This window comes from Hippopotamus amphibius, chromosome 2 (assembly GCF_030028045.1).
Source record: "Hippopotamus amphibius kiboko isolate mHipAmp2 chromosome 2, mHipAmp2.hap2, whole genome shotgun sequence".
Taxonomy (NCBI): domain Eukaryota; kingdom Metazoa; phylum Chordata; class Mammalia; order Artiodactyla; family Hippopotamidae; genus Hippopotamus; species Hippopotamus amphibius.
Window position 1 is genome coordinate 34,295,128 of NC_080187.1, and position 7,403 is coordinate 34,302,530.

Consider the following 7,403-nt stretch of genomic DNA (forward strand, 5'->3'; position numbering starts at 1 on the left):
ACACTCACTTCTGTAAGCACCTGTTTGAACTCAGTGGGGAAGCACCTGACGGAGGGCACAGCCTGGTTAAGTGCAGAGAGAAGTTACTCCCAAAATGTAACAAACATGAATTCTTTAGTTCTTCTTGCTGGAAGGGCCTCAGCTACTCAGTCTGGGAGTTTTCAAAATCTGCTCCCAGAAATCCCAGGGGAAAACCTTCCAGGAAAGTAAAAAAGAGGCTAACTGGGTGGGGCTCCAGTTCTCCTCCCTGAAACCAGAACATTGACACATTTATTTGCTTAATCCTTTGAGCTTCCTTGTTAGATTGTGGCATCCTCCTCTCTAGTTACCAGAGGACTTGGTAACCAGGCCAAAGGAAGTATGTTGTCCAGGCCCACAGCCAACCAGTAGCAGAACAAGAAATAGAAAAGAATAAAAAGGTGTAGCAGAAACTGCTAGATGTCTGCCAATATCCAATCTTCTCTTTTTCCTTAACAGCAGAATCCTTTTTTTAAAAAAATGTGCTTGTTTCTCTGGACTCATGGTCTTCCAAAATAAAGACTAGGTTTCCCAGCCTCCCCTGCAGCTAGGCATAGCCAAGTGGCTAAGTGTGCCACCAATGGGCTATAATTGGTGGTGTCAGATGGGGCTTCTGAACAATGTCCTTAAAGGAAACTTCCTTAGCTTTCCTTCTTGCTGGCTGGATTGTGGCCATGAAGACTGGAGCTCAAGCAACCACCTTGGGTCATGCACTGAGAATGGTGAAGCACCATGGCAGAAGGAGCCCAGTTCCCTAACACTGTGGACACTGAACCAGTCCTGATGGCCTCCTTCCAGGCTTTGTTTATGTGGGAGAAATAAACTTCTATCTCATTTAAGCCACTGTTTCTATGGGTTTTATGTCCTAGGCAGCCAAGTCTAATCCTCACTGATATAGAGGATTAATTGCAAGAGAATTCTCCCCAAATCTGACACCGATAGTATGGTGATTTTAAAACTCTGATCGTATGGCAAATTCTTTGATACTCCCTCCCTTGAATCGAGGCAGACTTATAACTGCTTCAACCAACAGAATATAGTAGAAGTGAAGTTCTGTGATTTCTCAGGCTAAGTATAAAAGGCCAGGAAGCTTCCACCTTGTTCACAGGACCACTGTTCTTGGAGCCTTGAGCTGCCAGGAAAGAAATCTGACTATCCTGATGCCATCATGCCAGAGAGGCCACTGGCAGACACACAGTCAACAGTGTCAGCTGAGCCCAACCTTGAGCCAGACCAGATGGCCCAGGCATCAGACAGGTGAGTGAAGAAGCCATCTTGGAAGTGGCTCCTCCTCAGTCGTTCAAGTCATCTCAGCTGTGGCCCAAACATCATAGACATTCAAATCCCCAACCCACAGAATCCATGAACATAATAAGATGGTTTTTGTTTTACACCATGGAGTTTTGGGATGGTTTGTAACACAGCAATAGATAACTGGAACAACTGCATGATTTTAATCAACATATTTCAACAGGAAATATTATTGAGCATCTATTATGTGCCAGGTACCATGCTAGGGACTAGGCAAACTCTAATGAGCACGTGTCAGTGATAAACAAAACTGGACACTAGTTAAAGTGGGAAGAGCAGATTTGAATCAGTAACATACCATTGCAATAGGGAAGGGGGCCCAGTATTATAAAAACTGATTCAACTGATTTGCACAGTGGTAACTGGGAGTTTTAAGTAGAGTTGAGGAAATGAAAAAATACAAAGGATTGGTAAGTATAAATGCTGATTAGCCCAGACATGTCTGTTGGCTGGCAATCATCAAAGTCAGAATTCTATCCTTCGACTGAGACTGGCAGACAGAGGCCCTATCCTTCCTGACCGATTGCATTTTAAAGGAATGACTTTCAGGTCCTTGAGAAAGATACTCCTGAATTGTAGGAGATACATACACATCTCAAAGGAACAGAGAAAGGATTCACAATTGTAAGCCCTTTTTAGTAAATGCTCTAAGAAAGGGTGGTTGGGGCCTCTGGTTAGGTGTTGCACAGAGCAAACAGCAAATTCTTTGGGCAGTCTTGAGCTTTCTCAGGCAGGCACTTAAGGGGTGCTAGGGTCACAGTCTTAGAAACTATGTTAGTTTTTAAGTCTTTTAATGTGAGGCGAGGTGGGTGGATGAAATCATTTGTGTTGAGAGTCTATAGTTTTTACAGGCCAAGACTGAGCCCTAGTCAAGAAGAAAGCTCCAAGGAACCTATCTAGTTTGGTCAAGAAGAGAATCTTTGTCACAAGACAGATTCTTTTGACATCAAGGTGCTAAGATTGTAATGGAATGGACAGATAATAAAAAGATAACTTACTAGAGTTGTGATAAGTATTTTGAAGAATTACAGGGTGCTAAAAGGACTTATACTAGTAGAATCTGGTTTAGTTTACGGGTCTAGGAAGGTTTCTCTAAGAATATTATGTTTACAAGGATACCTGGAATTTTAAAGTGATATCAGTGATTTGAAATCATATTTTAGGTTAATCTGGAACTCCCTCTGCTGGTGCCCAGCTCAGGAAAGTGAATAGTTTTGTCTCTCCTGTAGAAAGAATGTGTAAACTGGGAAGACAGTTCAAAGTTTTTTTTATCAAATATTCTCTGTTCTCAAGGGGACCACAGCCCAAAAGTTAAGAAGCATAAGTCTGGTCTGATTCTCTCATTTTACAGATGGGGAGCCTGAGACACAGAGTGGGGAAACGGTATCAAATAAGTTGGTGGCTCAGGCAGAGTAGGATCTAACTTGCCATCTGCTTCAATTCACAGCCTCTGATTACTGGCCTCCCTGGAGGATATGGCCCTTCCATGAGCATCTCCCCCAGGGCTCCAGGAGAGGGATGGGGTTTGGGGTGAACTATGCAAGGCAGCTCCTACCCAGAACCGCTGCTGCTATCAGACTACTGGAAGGTGACTCTATGCACAAAACAGAGTCCACTGGTTGGTGCTGGAAGGCAGGTATGATAAGAAAGGCTTGGAGCTGTGTCTTTTGGCCTCTGTCCAAACACTCAACACATTTAAGATCTGTGGTCAGATTAGAAAATAGACAAGGATTACAACTTGGATCAGCTTACCAAATTGAAAAGCTTTCCAAAAAAGGCTCAGTTGCAAAGAAAAGAGTGATGGAATTAGGCCTTAAAAGACCTGGGTTCAAGTCCCAGGTAATGGATACAAGCTGTCACTTAGTAAGCACCTATATGTGCTATAAACTGCTAGACTTTATTTTTCACGTATCATCTCAGTTTACCCCCGGCAACTTTGCAAGTTAGACATATGGGGAAACTTGGGCTCAAAGAAGTGAGGTGGATTATCTAAGGTCACACAACATGCAAGTGGCAGAACAAGGATCTGAGCCCAGGTCTCCTGACCCCTAGTTCAGGATTTCCCACTTCATACCTCAATGGCAGGCTGCTGTGAGACCAAAGGCAGCTTAGCCTCGTGGGTAGGGTCACAACCTAAGAGCCCACTTGTCTGAGCTCAAACTCCAGCCCCATCACAGATTGCTGTGGGGCCTGAGGCAAGTTACTTAACCTCTTTCAACTCAATGTGCTCATCTATAAAATGGTGGTGTTAATAACAGTACCTGAGTAGGGTTTTTGGAAGGATTGAGTGATGTAGTCCACACAGACAGCCTCCCTGGACACAAAGCAGGGTGGAAAGAGCTTCTGCAAGGGCAAATGAAAGATGTCTAGTGCTTTGCTACTCAAAGTATGGTCCTTAGACCAGCAGCGTTGGTACTACCTGGGACCTATTAGAACTACAACAGTTTAATAGAGGTAAAGTAACAAGAGTTACTCTGCTTACCCAGAGTAAGCGCTATGTAAATATTATTAATGATGATAAGTTGGCATCCATAGAGGGCAAATCCAGATGGGACCTTAATTCTTTTCATAACTCTTCCCAAATTGAGTAGCTTGTCCTCTCCTTGGCTTTCTTGTTAGTTTGAGAAGCTTATTTGTTCTTTGACCACACCATCTCATCTGCTGCTCAACCAACAAACAGATTTCTGTAGAAGGCACTTTTGACTTGTCTTATTAGGTCCCTTCATAAGGGGTCATTACATCCCTTTTAGAGCTTAATAAGATATGTGGTAATGGTATGTCAAACATTAGTGGGGAAAAGATGGCAACTTGACAAACATTTGGAAAAATAAAGTTAAATGCCAACCTCATACCTTACACCAAAATAGATTCCAAATGATCTAAAAATGTCAAAGTAAAAAAAATAATAAAATCCAATGATGAAAGTATTGGATGAAAAAACCCAAAGACCATTATGGAAAAGATTTATAAATTTGACTACATAAAAATTTTAAAAATTCCGTAAGGCCCAAAATAATATAAACTCAAAAGACAAAAGACAAATTAAAAAGACCTAGTTGCAGATGACACTTACCTAGTATGTGAATCAACAGGGAAACAAAAAGAACAAACAAATAAAAATGACCAAAGGATTTGAATAGACAGCTCCTACAAAAAAAAGAGATCTAAAATGGTCTATAAATGTATCAACATATGCTCAACTTCTCTATTTAAAAAGCATACAAACTAAACTTACTCCAAAATATTTTTTTCACCTATCAGATTGGCAAAGAGTAAAAAGGTTATTAATTCCAGCGTTGTCAAGGATGTGAATAAACAGGCACTCTTATCCAGTCGGTTAGGAATGCAAACTGGTATAACCTTTGGAAAGCAATTAGGCAACATTTATTTGAAATGTTAATGTTCATATTCTTTCGATTCTGCGATTTCATATCTAGGAATTTATCCAACAGAAGTAGATTCATAAGTGCTCAAGAGATAAGTTTACAGGAAACTTATAGCAATATTGTATTAATATACAAAAGCAAAAAGTTGGAAACAACCCAGATATCCATTAATAGGAAATTATAAAATAAAGTACTGCATATCCATACACTAATATACCACATTAACAAGAATAGCATTAATTCCAGGTGTTTAACATACAAATGTGCATAAGATGCTTTGTTAAATCAAGAAAAGCAAGTTGTAGAGTTGTATGGATAGTGTGATCCTATTTGGGTAAAATATGTTAATATATACAAAGGAAAAACTCTAAAGAGATATTCACCAAACCATTAACCATATTACATTTATTTCTGATCAGTGAGATTCTTTGGCCCTTTCACTTTCATTCCATTTATTCTTTTTTTTATCAATGAATATTTATTGATCATCTACAACTTGGCCCGCAAAGTACTAGATTCAAGGGATATGATGATAAACACCCAGAGCCATGGATCTCAAGAAGCTTATATTCTATATTTCTACAACATTGGAATTCTTGACAAGGCATATTATCATCTTATTAGGAAAAAAAGTTATATATTTTAAGGTAAATAAATACTCTTTAGAGATTATTTTACTCCCAAACCCTCCTTACCTCCTTTCTAATCCTTTGCACCAGTCTCTGATCTCCCTGTCCCCCTGTTCTCTCTTTCCAACCTATTTCCTCTCTTTTCCTACAACTACTCAGCTCACACCCAGTCTTTCTGCCCAACTTGTGGTCAAGCTCTCCCGTGAAGCTATCGATGACACCCCCAAACTCTGATACTTTCCTCTGAAATGATGACAAAAGCTCACAGACCACCCTGTTCCATATAATGTGGGATTCCTAGGGGCCAGGGGCTGCTTCCCTATCATCCAACACACATAATGTCTGGCACACAGGAGGCACTCAGTTAACATTTGTTGAATGGGGATTGTGTTGGTAATGGAGGTGCACTGCACAGATGGCCCTTCAAGAGAACCTGCTGCAGGGAGAACAGCTGATTGAGAGCCTCTAGCTGCTATGCCTTCGGGTCCTCTGTGATATTCTTGCCAAGGCTATGGTTCCTCTGGTTTCTCCCAGTCAGTGACCAAGCATGGTGGGGGCCACCAGAACCCAGCCATTTCTGTCTGATGCGGGAAGCCTTAGCAGACTCCCTTTGCCTGGGGACTCCCCTTCAGCCTGGTTGAGTCATTCCCAGAACTGCAGGGCACCTGCATCTGAAGGCTCTCCTCCCCTTTTCTTCTTCCTTCCACCTTTATCCTGTGCAAGCATTTCTCCCAGGAAAAAACCATCATGGCATTTGATTAACTAACATAGGGATCAGTGAAAAAATACTGGAAGAGAGTTCATCGATAATAAGACTGTGGCTATACTTGCAGAAGAGATTTATGTATAAAGATGTGCTGGATCCATTCTTCAAAACCTTTGTGCAGGAGAAAAGATGGCGGCGAAGTAGAGAGACGTGGAGTGCATCCCTCTCCACAGATGCATTGGGAATGCACGGAAGGACGCAGTAATTCCCACAGAGAACCAGCTGAACACCAGCAGACGGCCTCGGACACCAGAAAGGGCTGCGGGAGCCCGACACAGCCGGTAGGGAGGCATCTACGAGGGCTCAAAGAGGGTGAAGCGGCGGAGCTGTGGCAGACGGGAGGGAGTGAGAAACATACGGAGGGTCCGCAGCGCAGCTCAGCGTTCCCGGACCGAGACATCGATCCGCGGCTGAACGGAGGGTCCAGGAGCGGGAACGTGGGAACTGGAGAGCTGGTTCAGGGTGAGAAACATTGTTGCCGGTAGGGTGACGGACCGAGAGGACAGGAGGGAGGAGGTTCGCGGCGAGGAGTGCCCATCCCTGAGAGCTGCCCGGCCATGATGGCAGCTGGAGGCTGCAGGCTCCCGGGCGTGGGGGAGGAGCCGCGCACATAGCCTCTCTCTCTCTTTCGGTGCCTCTGCAACAGGCAGTGGAGAGACGCCCTGCGGGCCACCTAAGGCGCTCAGGGATAACAAGCACTCTCAGGCACTCGGGCGGGGCTAGATTAAAACTCCTTCCAACGCCAGCAGCAGGGAGGCTGCCGAGAGAAAAAAAAAAACCAGCATCAAAAAGAAAAAACCCCGAGAGAGGCCCAACTCTAAGACTTTCTGTGTACGCCTGAGCCACCAGCGCCCTCTGCAACAGGCACCTCCAAGCCTGACTGAAACAACAGTGCGCCACTGCTCACTCACTCCCAGGAGAAGGAGCCACTATTGTACCCTCTCCCTCCCCACACACTGAGGCTTACAGACGAACAATAAAGGAACCTCTGCTGGTCACAGAATAACGCAAAAAAAAACCCCAAGGCAAGGAGAAGGACATTTACAGCTGAGACGCTAAGGAAACAGAAATAGTAGTATCAATACCTATTGAACTGGTCCATTCTGGGATCAGTTCTGGATTTTTTTTTTTTCTTTTCTTTCTCTCTCTCTCTCTCTTTTTTTTTTTTTTTTTTGATTTATTAAATACGATCTTAGCCCTAAGGGATCTACAAGTTTTATAACATAATTTTTTAAGGTTCTTTTTTATTCTTTTTTTTTTTTTTTTTTTTTTTGCCTTTTTATATACTTCTAT